Source organism: Triturus cristatus, chromosome 9 (assembly GCF_964204655.1).
Source record: "Triturus cristatus chromosome 9, aTriCri1.1, whole genome shotgun sequence".
Lineage (NCBI taxonomy): Eukaryota > Metazoa > Chordata > Amphibia > Caudata > Salamandridae > Triturus > Triturus cristatus.
The window spans coordinates 65,545-78,758 of NC_140592.1; positions in this window are offsets into that span (position 1 = coordinate 65,545).

Consider the following 13,214-nt stretch of genomic DNA (forward strand, 5'->3'; position numbering starts at 1 on the left):
AAGCTGAGCCCTAAGCCCTAGCCCCGAACCCTTAACCATAATGCCGAGCCCCGGAAACCTGGCCCTAAACCCTCGAACCGAGCCCTAAACAATATTCCGGAGCCCTAAACCCTAAAGACGAGCCCTGAACCCTAAAGCTGAGCCCTAAGCCCTAGCCCCGAACCCTTAACCATAATGCCGAGCCCCGGAAACCTGGCCCTAAACCCTCGAACCGAGCCCTAAACAATATTCCGGAGCCCTAAACCCTAAAGACGAGCCCTGAACCCTAAAGCTGAGCCCTAAGCCCTAGCCCCGAACCCTTAACCATAATGCCGAGCCCCGGAAACCTGGCCCTAAACCCTCGAACCGAGCCCTAAACAATATTCCGGAGCCCTAAACCCTAAAGACGAGCCCTGAACCCTAAAGCTGAGCCCTAAGCCCTAGCCCCGAACCCTTAACCATAATGCCGAGCCCCGGAAACCTGGCCCTAAACCCTCGAACCGAGCCCTAAACAATATTCCGGAGCCCTAAACCCTAAAGACGAGCCCTGAACCCTAAAGCTGAGCCCTAAGCCCTAGCCCCGAACCCTTAACCATAATGCCGAGCCCCGGAAACCTGGCCCTAAACCCTCGAACCGAGCCCTAAACAATATTCCGGAGCCCTAAACCCTAAAGACGAGCCCTGAACCCTAAAGCTGAGCCCTAAGCCCTAGCCCCGAACCCTAAACCATAATGCCGAGCCCCGGAAACCTGGCCCTAAACCCTAGAACCAAGCCCTAAACCCTATTCCGGAGCCCCAAACCCTAAAGCCGAGCCCTGAACCCTAAAGCTGAGCCCTAAGCCCTAGCCCCGAGCCCTAAACCCTAATGCTGAGCACCGGAAACCTGGCCCTAAACCCTAGAACCAAGCCCTAAACCCTATTCCGGAGCCCCAAACCCTAAAGCCGAGCCCTGAACCCTAAAGCTGAGCCCTAAGCCCTAGCCCCGAACCCTTAACCATAATGCCGAGCCCCGGAAACCTGGCCCTAAACCCTCGAACCGAGCCCTAAACAATATTCCGGAGCCCTAAACCCTAAAGACGAGCCCTGAACCCTAAAGCTGAGCCCTAAGCCCTAGCCCCGAACCCTTAACCATAATGCCGAGCCCCGGAAACCTGGCCCTAAACCCTCGAACCGAGCCCTAAACAATATTCCGGAGCCCTAAACCCTAAAGACGAGCCCTGAACCCTAAAGCTGAGCCCTAAGCCCTAGCCCCGAACCCTTAACCATAATGCCGAGCCCCGGAAACCTGGCCCTAAACCCTCGAACCGAGCCCTAAACAATATTCCGGAGCCCTAAACCCTAAAGACGAGCCCTGAACCCTAAAGCTGAGCCCTAAGCCCTAGCCCCGAACCCTTAACCATAATGCCGAGCCCCGGAAACCTGGCCCTAAACCCTCGAACCGAGCCCTAAACAATATTCCGGAGCCCTAAACCCTAAAGACGAGCCCTGAACCCTAAAGCTGAGCCCTAAGCCCTAGCCCCGAACCCTTAACCATAATGCCGAGCCCCGGAAACCTGGCCCTAAACCCTCGAACCGAGCCCTAAACAATATTCCGGAGCCCTAAACCCTAAAGACGAGCCCTGAACCCTAAAGCTGAGCCCTAAGCCCTAGCCCCGAACCCTTAACCATAATGCCGAGCCCCGGAAACCTGGCCCTAAACCCTCGAACCGAGCCCTAAACAATATTCCGGAGCCCTAAACCCTAAAGACGAGCCCTGAACCCTAAAGCTGAGCCCTAAGCCCTAGCCCCGAACCCTTAACCATAATGCCGAGCCCCGGAAACCTGGCCCTAAACCCTCGAACCGAGCCCTAAACAATATTCCGGAGCCCTAAACCCTAAAGACGAGCCCTGAACCCTAAAGCTGAGCCCTAAGCCCTAGCCCCGAACCCTAAACCATAATGCCGAGCCCCGGAAACCTGGCCCTAAACCCTAGAACCAAGCCCTAAACCCTATTCCGGAGCCCCAAACCCTAAAGCCGAGCCCTGAACCCTAAAGCTGAGCCCTAAGCCCTAGCCCCGAGCCCTAAACCCTAATGCTGAGCACCGGAAACCTGGCCCTAAACCCTAGAACCAAGCCCTAAACCCTATTCCGGAGCCCCAAACCCTAAAGCCGAGCCCTGAACCCTAAAGCTGAGCCCTAAGCCCTAGCCCCGAACCCTTAACCATAATGCCGAGCCCCGGAAACCTGGCCCTAAACCCTCGAACCGAGCCCTAAACAATATTCCGGAGCCCTAAACCCTAAAGACGAGCCCTGAACCCTAAAGCTGAGCCCTAAGCCCTAGCCCCGAGCCCTAAACCCTAATGCTGAGCACCGGAAACCTGGCCCTAAACCCTAGAACCAAGCCCTAAACCCTATTCCGGAGCCCCAAACCCTAAAGCCGAGCCCTGAACCCTAAAGCTGAGCCCTAAGCCCTAGCCCCGAACCCTTAACCATAATGCCGAGCCCCGGAAACCTGGCCCTAAACCCTCGAACCGAGCCCTAAACAATATTCCGGAGCCCTAAACCCTAAAGACGAGCCCTGAACCCTAAAGCTGAGCCCTAAGCCCTAGCCCCGAACCCTTAACCATAATGCCGAGCCCCGGAAACCTGGCCCTAAACCCTCGAACCGAGCCCTAAACAATATTCCGGAGCCCTAAACCCTAAAGACGAGCCCTGAACCCTAAAGCTGAGCCCTAAGCCCTAGCCCCGAACCCTTAACCATAATGCCGAGCCCCGGAAACCTGGCCCTAAACCCTCGAACCGAGCCCTAAACAATATTCCGGAGCCCTAAACCCTAAAGACGAGCCCTGAACCCTAAAGCTGAGCCCTAAGCCCTAGCCCCGAACCCTTAACCATAATGCCGAGCCCCGGAAACCTGGCCCTAAACCCTCGAACCGAGCCCTAAACAATATTCCGGAGCCCTAAACCCTAAAGACGAGCCCTGAACCCTAAAGCTGAGCCCTAAGCCCTAGCCCCGAACCCTTAACCATAATGCCGAGCCCCGGAAACCTGGCCCTAAACCCTCGAACCGAGCCCTAAACAATATTCCGGAGCCCTAAACCCTAAAGACGAGCCCTGAACCCTAAAGCTGAGCCCTAAGCCCTAGCCCCGAACCCTAAACCATAATGCCGAGCCCCGGAAACCTGGCCCTAAACCCTAGAACCAAGCCCTAAACCCTATTCCGGAGCCCCAAACCCTAAAGCCGAGCCCTGAACCCTAAAGCTGAGCCCTAAGCCCTAGCCCCGAGCCCTAAACCCTAATGCTGAGCACCGGAAACCTGGCCCTAAACCCTAGAACCAAGCCCTAAACCCTATTCCGGAGCCCCAAACCCTAAAGCCGAGCCCTGAACCCTAAAGCTGAGCCCTAAGCCCTAGCCCCGAACCCTTAACCATAATGCCGAGCCCCGGAAACCTGGCCCTAAACCCTCGAACCGAGCCCTAAACAATATTCCGGAGCCCTAAACCCTAAAGACGAGCCCTGAACCCTAAAGCTGAGCCCTAAGCCCTAGCCCCGAACCCTTAACCATAATGCCGAGCCCCGGAAACCTGGCCCTAAACCCTCGAACCGAGCCCTAAACAATATTCCGGAGCCCTAAACCCTAAAGACGAGCCCTGAACCCTAAAGCTGAGCCCTAAGCCCTAGCCCCGAACCCTTAACCATAATGCCGAGCCCCGGAAACCTGGCCCTAAACCCTCGAACCGAGCCCTAAACAATATTCCGGAGCCCTAAACCCTAAAGACGAGCCCTGAACCCTAAAGCTGAGCCCTAAGCCCTAGCCCCGAACCCTAAACCATAATGCCGAGCCCCGGAAACCTGGCCCTAAACCCTAGAGCCGAGCCCTAAACAATATTCCGGAGACCTAAACCCTAAAGCCGAGCCCTAAACCCTAAAGCTGAGCCCTAAGCCCTAGCCCCGAGCCCTAAACCCTAATGCTGAGCACCGGAAACCTGGCCCTAAACCCTAGAACCAAGCCCTAAACCCTATTCCGGAGCCCCAAACCCTAAAGCCGAGCCCTGAACCCTAAAGCTGAGCCCTAAGCCCTAGCCCCGAGCCCTAAACCCTAATGCTGAGCACCGGAAACCTGGCCCTAAACCCTAGAACCAAGCCCTAAACCCTATTCCGGAGCCCCAAACCCTAAAGCCGAGCCCTGAACCCTAAAGCTGAGCCCTAAGCCCTAGCCCCGAACCCTTAACCATAATGCCGAGCCCCGGAAACCTGGCCCTAAACCCTAGAGCCGAGCCCTAAACAATATTCCGGAGCCCCAAACCCTAAAGCCGAGCCCTGAACCCTAAAGCTGAGCCCTAAGCCCTAGCCCCGAGCCCTAAACCCTAATGCTGAGCACCGGAAACCTGGCCCTAAACCCTAGAACCAAGCCCTAAACCCTATTCCGGAGCCCCAAACCCTAAAGCCGAGCCCTGAACCCTAAAGCTGAGCCCTAAGCCCTAGCCCCGAACCCTTAACCATAATGCCGAGCCCCGGAAACCTGGCCCTAAACCCTCGAACCGAGCCCTAAACAATATTCCGGAGCCCTAAACCCTAAAGACGAGCCCTGAACCCTAAAGCTGAGCCCTAAGCCCTAGCCCCGAGCCCTAAACCCTAATGCTGAGCACCGGAAACCTGGCCCTAAACCCTAGAACCAAGCCCTAAACCCTATTCCGGAGCCCCAAACCCTAAAGCCGAGCCCTGAACCCTAAAGCTGAGCCCTAAGCCCTAGCCCCGAACCCTTAACCATAATGCCGAGCCCCGGAAACCTGGCCCTAAACCCTCGAACCGAGCCCTAAACAATATTCCGGAGCCCTAAACCCTAAAGACGAGCCCTGAACCCTAAAGCTGAGCCCTAAGCCCTAGCCCCGAACCCTTAACCATAATGCCGAGCCCCGGAAACCTGGCCCTAAACCCTCGAACCGAGCCCTAAACAATATTCCGGAGCCCTAAACCCTAAAGACGAGCCCTGAACCCTAAAGCTGAGCCCTAAGCCCTAGCCCCGAACCCTTAACCATAATGCCGAGCCCCGGAAACCTGGCCCTAAACCCTCGAACCGAGCCCTAAACAATATTCCGGAGCCCTAAACCCTAAAGACGAGCCCTGAACCCTAAAGCTGAGCCCTAAGCCCTAGCCCCGAACCCTTAACCATAATGCCGAGCCCCGGAAACCTGGCCCTAAACCCTCGAACCGAGCCCTAAACAATATTCCGGAGCCCTAAACCCTAAAGACGAGCCCTGAACCCTAAAGCTGAGCCCTAAGCCCTAGCCCCGAACCCTTAACCATAATGCCGAGCCCCGGAAACCTGGCCCTAAACCCTCGAACCGAGCCCTAAACAATATTCCGGAGCCCTAAACCCTAAAGACGAGCCCTGAACCCTAAAGCTGAGCCCTAAGCCCTAGCCCCGAACCCTTAACCATAATGCCGAGCCCCGGAAACCTGGCCCTAAACCCTCGAACCGAGCCCTAAACAATATTCCGGAGCCCTAAACCCTAAAGACGAGCCCTGAACCCTAAAGCTGAGCCCTAAGCCCTAGCCCCGAACCCTTAACCATAATGCCGAGCCCCGGAAACCTGGCCCTAAACCCTCGAACCGAGCCCTAAACAATATTCCGGAGCCCTAAACCCTAAAGACGAGCCCTGAACCCTAAAGCTGAGCCCTAAGCCCTAGCCCCGAACCCTAAACCATAATGCCGAGCCCCGGAAACCTGGCCCTAAACCCTAGAACCAAGCCCTAAACCCTATTCCGGAGCCCCAAACCCTAAAGCCGAGCCCTGAACCCTAAAGCTGAGCCCTAAGCCCTAGCCCCGAGCCCTAAACCCTAATGCTGAGCACCGGAAACCTGGCCCTAAACCCTAGAACCAAGCCCTAAACCCTATTCCGGAGCCCCAAACCCTAAAGCCGAGCCCTGAACCCTAAAGCTGAGCCCTAAGCCCTAGCCCCGAACCCTTAACCATAATGCCGAGCCCCGGAAACCTGGCCCTAAACCCTCGAACCGAGCCCTAAACAATATTCCGGAGCCCTAAACCCTAAAGACGAGCCCTGAACCCTAAAGCTGAGCCCTAAGCCCTAGCCCCGAACCCTTAACCATAATGCCGAGCCCCGGAAACCTGGCCCTAAACCCTCGAACCGAGCCCTAAACAATATTCCGGAGCCCTAAACCCTAAAGACGAGCCCTGAACCCTAAAGCTGAGCCCTAAGCCCTAGCCCCGAACCCTTAACCATAATGCCGAGCCCCGGAAACCTGGCCCTAAACCCTCGAACCGAGCCCTAAACAATATTCCGGAGCCCTAAACCCTAAAGACGAGCCCTGAACCCTAAAGCTGAGCCCTAAGCCCTAGCCCCGAACCCTAAACCATAATGCCGAGCCCCGGAAACCTGGCCCTAAACCCTAGAGCCGAGCCCTAAACAATATTCCGGAGACCTAAACCCTAAAGCCGAGCCCTAAACCCTAAAGCTGAGCCCTAAGCCCTAGCCCCGAGCCCTAAACCCTAATGCTGAGCACCGGAAACCTGGCCCTAAACCCTAGAACCAAGCCCTAAACCCTATTCCGGAGCCCCAAACCCTAAAGCCGAGCCCTGAACCCTAAAGCTGAGCCCTAAGCCCTAGCCCCGAGCCCTAAACCCTAATGCTGAGCACCGGAAACCTGGCCCTAAACCCTAGAACCAAGCCCTAAACCCTATTCCGGAGCCCCAAACCCTAAAGCCGAGCCCTGAACCCTAAAGCTGAGCCCTAAGCCCTAGCCCCGAACCCTTAACCATAATGCCGAGCCCCGGAAACCTGGCCCTAAACCCTAGAGCCGAGCCCTAAACAATATTCCGGAGCCCCAAACCCTAAAGCCGAGCCCTGAACCCTAAAGCTGAGCCCTAAGCCCTAGCCCCGAGCCCTAAACCCTAATGCTGAGCACCGGAAACCTGGCCCTAAACCCTAGAACCAAGCCCTAAACCCTATTCCGGAGCCCCAAACCCTAAAGCCGAGCCCTGAACCCTAAAGCTGAGCCCTAAGCCCTAGCCCCGAACCCTTAACCATAATGCCGAGCCCCGGAAACCTGGCCCTAAACCCTCGAACCGAGCCCTAAACAATATTCCGGAGCCCTAAACCCTAAAGACGAGCCCTGAACCCTAAAGCTGAGCCCTAAGCCCTAGCCCCGAGCCCTAAACCCTAATGCTGAGCACCGGAAACCTGGCCCTAAACCCTAGAACCAAGCCCTAAACCCTATTCCGGAGCCCCAAACCCTAAAGCCGAGCCCTGAACCCTAAAGCTGAGCCCTAAGCCCTAGCCCCGAACCCTTAACCATAATGCCGAGCCCCGGAAACCTGGCCCTAAACCCTCGAACCGAGCCCTAAACAATATTCCGGAGCCCTAAACCCTAAAGACGAGCCCTGAACCCTAAAGCTGAGCCCTAAGCCCTAGCCCCGAACCCTTAACCATAATGCCGAGCCCCGGAAACCTGGCCCTAAACCCTCGAACCGAGCCCTAAACAATATTCCGGAGCCCTAAACCCTAAAGACGAGCCCTGAACCCTAAAGCTGAGCCCTAAGCCCTAGCCCCGAACCCTTAACCATAATGCCGAGCCCCGGAAACCTGGCCCTAAACCCTAGAGCCGAGCCCTAAACAATATTCCGGAGCCCTAAACCCTAAAGCCGAGCCCTAAACCCTAAAGCTGAGCCCTAAGCCCTAGCCCCGAACCCTAAACCATAATGCCGAGCCCCGGAAACCTGGCCCTAAACCCTCGAACCGAGCCCTAAACAATATTCCGGAGACCTAAACCCTAAAGCCGAGCCCTGAACCCTAAAGCTGAGCCCTAAGCCCTAGCCCCGAGCCCTAAACCCTAATGCCGAGCCCCGGAAACCTGGCCCTAAACCCTCGAACCGAGCCCTAAACAATATTCCGGAGCCCTAAACCCTAAAGACGAGCCCTGAACCCTAAAGCTGAGCCCTAAGCCCTAGCCCCGAACCCTAAACCATAATGCCGAGCCCCGGAAACCTGGCCCTAAACCCTAGAACCGAGCACTAAACAATATTCCGGAGACCTAAACCCTAAAGCCGAGCCCTGAACCCTAAAGCTGAGCCCTAAGCCCTAGCCCCGAACCCTAAACCATAATGCCGAGCCCCGGAAACCTGGCCCTAAACCCTAGAGCCGAGCCCTAAACAATATTCCGGAGCCCTAAACCCTAAAGACGAGCCCTGAACCCTAAAGCTGAGCCCTAAGCCCTAGCCCCGAGCCCTAAACCCTAATGCCGAGCCCCGGAAACCTGGCCCTAAACCCTCGAACCGAGCCCTAAACAATATTCCGGAGCCCTAAACCCTAAAGACGAGCCCTGAACCCTAAAGCTGAGCCCTAAGCCCTAGCCCCGAGCCCTAAACCCTAATGCTGAGCACCGGAAACCTGGCCCTAAACCCTAGAACCAAGCCCTAAACCCTATTCCGGAGCCCCAAACCCTAAAGCCGAGCCCTGAACCCTAAAGCTGAGCCCTAAGCCCTAGCCCCGAACCCTTAACCATAATGCCGAGCCCCGGAAACCTGGCCCTAAACCCTCGAACCGAGCCCTAAACAATATTCCGGAGCCCTAAACCCTAAAGACGAGCCCTGAACCCTAAAGCTGAGCCCTAAGCCCTAGCCCCGAACCCTTAACCATAATGCCGAGCCCCGGAAACCTGGCCCTAAACCCTCGAACCGAGCCCTAAACAATATTCCGGAGCCCTAAACCCTAAAGACGAGCCCTGAACCCTAAAGCTGAGCCCTAAGCCCTAGCCCCGAACCCTAAACCATAATGCCGAGCCCCGGAAACCTGGCCCTAAACCCTAGAACCGAGCACTAAACAATATTCCGGAGCCCCAAACCCTAAAGCCGAGCCCTGAACCCTAAAGCTGAGCCCTAAGCCCTAGCCCCGAGCCCTAAACCCTAATGCCGAGCACCGGAAACCTGGCCCTAAACCCTAGAACCAAGCCCTAAACCCTATTCCGGAGCCCCAAACCCTAAAGCCGAGCCCTGAACCCTAAAGCTGAGCCCTAAGCCCTAGCCCCGAACCCTAAACCATAATGCCGAGCCCCGGAAACCTGGCCCTAAACCCTAGAGCCGAGCCCTAAACCCTATTCCGGAGCCCCAAACCCTAAAGCCGAGCCCTGAACCCTAAAGCTGAGCCCTAAGCCCTAGCCCCGAGCCCTAAACCCTAATGCTGAGCACCGGAAACCTGGCCCTAAACCCTAGAACCAAGCCCTAAACCCTATTCCGGAGCCCCAAACCCTAAAGCCGAGCCCTGAACCCTAAAGCTGAGCCCTAAGCCCTAGCCCCGAACCCTTAACCATAATGCCGAGCCCCGGAAACCTGGCCCTAAACCCTAGAGCCGAGCCCTAAACAATATTCCGGAGCCCCAAACCCTAAAGCCGAGCCCTGAACCCTAAAGCTGAGCCCTAAGCCCTAGCCCCGAGCCCTAAACCCTAATGCTGAGCACCGGAAACCTGGCCCTAAACCCTAGAACCAAGCCCTAAACCCTATTCCGGAGCCCCAAACCCTAAAGCCGAGCCCTGAACCCTAAAGCTGAGCCCTAAGCCCTAGCCCCGAGCCCTAAACCCTAATGCTGAGCACCGGAAACCTGGCCCTAAACCCTAGAACCAAGCCCTAAACCCTATTCCGGAGCCCCAAACCCTAAAGCCGAGCCCTGAACCCTAAAGCTGAGCCCTAAGCCCTAGCCCCGAACCCTTAACCATAATGCCGAGCCCCGGAAACCTGGCCCTAAACCCTCGAACCGAGCCCTAAACAATATTCCGGAGCCCTAAACCCTAAAGACGAGCCCTGAACCCTAAAGCTGAGCCCTAAGCCCTAGCCCCGAACCCTTAACCATAATGCCGAGCCCCGGAAACCTGGCCCTAAACCCTCGAACCGAGCCCTAAACAATATTCCGGAGCCCTAAACCCTAAAGACGAGCCCTGAACCCTAAAGCTGAGCCCTAAGCCCTAGCCCCGAACCCTTAACCATAATGCCGAGCCCCGGAAACCTGGCCCTAAACCCTCGAACCGAGCCCTAAACAATATTCCGGAGCCCTAAACCCTAAAGACGAGCCCTGAACCCTAAAGCTGAGCCCTAAGCCCTAGCCCCGAACCCTTAACCATAATGCCGAGCCCCGGAAACCTGGCCCTAAACCCTAGAGCCGAGCCCTAAACAATATTCCGGAGACCTAAACCCTAAAGCCGAGCCCTGAACCCTAAAGCTGAGCCCTAAGCCCTAGCCCCGAACCCTAAACCATAATGCCGAGCCCCGGAAACCTGGCCCTAAACCCTAGAACCGAGCACTAAACAATATTCCGGAGCCCCAAACCCTAAAGCCGAGCCCTGAACCCTAAAGCTGAGCCCTAAGCCCTAGCCCCGAGCCCTAAACCCTAATGCTGAGCACCGGAAACCTGGCCCTAAACCCTAGAACCAAGCCCTAAACCCTATTCCGGAGCCCCAAACCCTAAAGCCGAGCCCTGAACCCTAAAGCTGAGCCCTAAGCCCTAGCCCCGAGCCCTAAACCCTAATGCTGAGCACCGGAAACCTGGCCCTAAACCCTAGAACCAAGCCCTAAACCCTATTCCGGAGCCCCAAACCCTAAAGCCGAGCCCTGAACCCTAAAGCTGAGCCCTAAGCCCTAGCCCCGAACCCTTAACCATAATGCCGAGCCCCGGAAACCTGGCCCTAAACCCTCGAACCGAGCCCTAAACAATATTCCGGAGCCCTAAACCCTAAAGACGAGCCCTGAACCCTAAAGCTGAGCCCTAAGCCCTAGCCCCGAACCCTTAACCATAATGCCGAGCCCCGGAAACCTGGCCCTAAACCCTCGAACCGAGCCCTAAACAATATTCCGGAGCCCTAAACCCTAAAGACGAGCCCTGAACCCTAAAGCTGAGCCCTAAGCCCTAGCCCCGAACCCTTAACCATAATGCCGAGCCCCGGAAACCTGGCCCTAAACCCTCGAACCGAGCCCTAAACAATATTCCGGAGCCCTAAACCCTAAAGACGAGCCCTGAACCCTAAAGCTGAGCCCTAAGCCCTAGCCCCGAACCCTTAACCATAATGCCGAGCCCCGGAAACCTGGCCCTAAACCCTCGAACCGAGCCCTAAACAATATTCCGGAGCCCTAAACCCTAAAGACGAGCCCTGAACCCTAAAGCTGAGCCCTAAGCCCTAGCCCCGAACCCTTAACCATAATGCCGAGCCCCGGAAACCTGGCCCTAAACCCTCGAACCGAGCCCTAAACAATATTCCGGAGCCCTAAACCCTAAAGACGAGCCCTGAACCCTAAAGCTGAGCCCTAAGCCCTAGCCCCGAACCCTAAACCATAATGCCGAGCCCCGGAAACCTGGCCCTAAACCCTAGAGCCGAGCCCTAAACAATATTCCGGAGACCTAAACCCTAAAGCCGAGCCCTAAACCCTAAAGCTGAGCCCTAAGCCCTAGCCCCGAGCCCTAAACCCTAATGCTGAGCACCGGAAACCTGGCCCTAAACCCTAGAACCAAGCCCTAAACCCTATTCCGGAGCCCCAAACCCTAAAGCCGAGCCCTGAACCCTAAAGCTGAGCCCTAAGCCCTAGCCCCGAGCCCTAAACCCTAATGCTGAGCACCGGAAACCTGGCCCTAAACCCTAGAACCAAGCCCTAAACCCTATTCCGGAGCCCCAAACCCTAAAGCCGAGCCCTGAACCCTAAAGCTGAGCCCTAAGCCCTAGCCCCGAACCCTTAACCATAATGCCGAGCCCCGGAAACCTGGCCCTAAACCCTAGAGCCGAGCCCTAAACAATATTCCGGAGCCCCAAACCCTAAAGCCGAGCCCTGAACCCTAAAGCTGAGCCCTAAGCCCTAGCCCCGAGCCCTAAACCCTAATGCTGAGCACCGGAAACCTGGCCCTAAACCCTAGAACCAAGCCCTAAACCCTATTCCGGAGCCCCAAACCCTAAAGCCGAGCCCTGAACCCTAAAGCTGAGCCCTAAGCCCTAGCCCCGAACCCTAAACCATAATGCCGAGCCCCGGAAACCTGGCCCTAAACCCTAGAACCGAGCACTAAACAATATTCCGGAGACCTAAACCCTAAAGCCGAGCCCTGAACCCTAAAGCTGAGCCCTAAGCCCTAGCCCCGAACCCTTAACCATAATGCCGAGCCCCGGAAACCTGGCCCTAAACCCTAGAGCCGAGCCCTAAACAATATTCCGGAGCCCCAAACCCTAAAGCCGAGCCCTGAACCCTAAAGCTGAGCCCTAAGCCCTAGCCCCGAGCCCTAAACCCTAATGCTGAGCACCGGAAACCTGGCCCTAAACCCTAGAACCAAGCCCTAAACCCTATTCCGGAGCCCCAAACCCTAAAGCCGAGCCCTGAACCCTAAAGCTGAGCCCTAAGCCCTAGCCCCGAACCCTTAACCATAATGCCGAGCCCCGGAAACCTGGCCCTAAACCCTCGAACCGAGCCCTAAACAATATTCCGGAGCCCTAAACCCTAAAGACGAGCCCTGAACCCTAAAGCTGAGCCCTAAGCCCTAGCCCCGAACCCTTAACCATAATGCCGAGCCCCGGAAACCTGGCCCTAAACCCTCGAACCGAGCCCTAAACAATATTCCGGAGCCCTAAACCCTAAAGACGAGCCCTGAACCCTAAAGCTGAGCCCTAAGCCCTAGCCCCGAACCCTTAACCATAATGCCGAGCCCCGGAAACCTGGCCCTAAACCCTCGAACCGAGCCCTAAACAATATTCCGGAGCCCTAAACCCTAAAGACGAGCCCTGAACCCTAAAGCTGAGCCCTAAGCCCTAGCCCCGAACCCTTAACCATAATGCCGAGCCCCGGAAACCTGGCCCTAAACCCTCGAACCGAGCCCTAAACAATATTCCGGAGCCCTAAACCCTAAAGACGAGCCCTGAACCCTAAAGCTGAGCCCTAAGCCCTAGCCCCGAACCCTAAACCATAATGCCGAGCCCCGGAAACCTGGCCCTAAACCCTAGAGCCGAGCCCTAAACAATATTCCGGAGACCTAAACCCTAAAGCCGAGCCCTAAACCCTAAAGCTGAGCCCTAAGCCCTAGCCCCGAGCCCTAAACCCTAATGCTGAGCACCGGAAACCTGGCCCTAAACCCTAGAACCAAGCCCTAAACCCTATTCCGGAGCCCCAAACCCTAAAGCCGAGCCCTGAACCCTAAAGCTGAGCCCTAAGCCCTAGCCCCGAGCCCTAAACCCTAATGCTGAGCACCGGAAACCTGGCCCTAAACCCTAGAACCAAG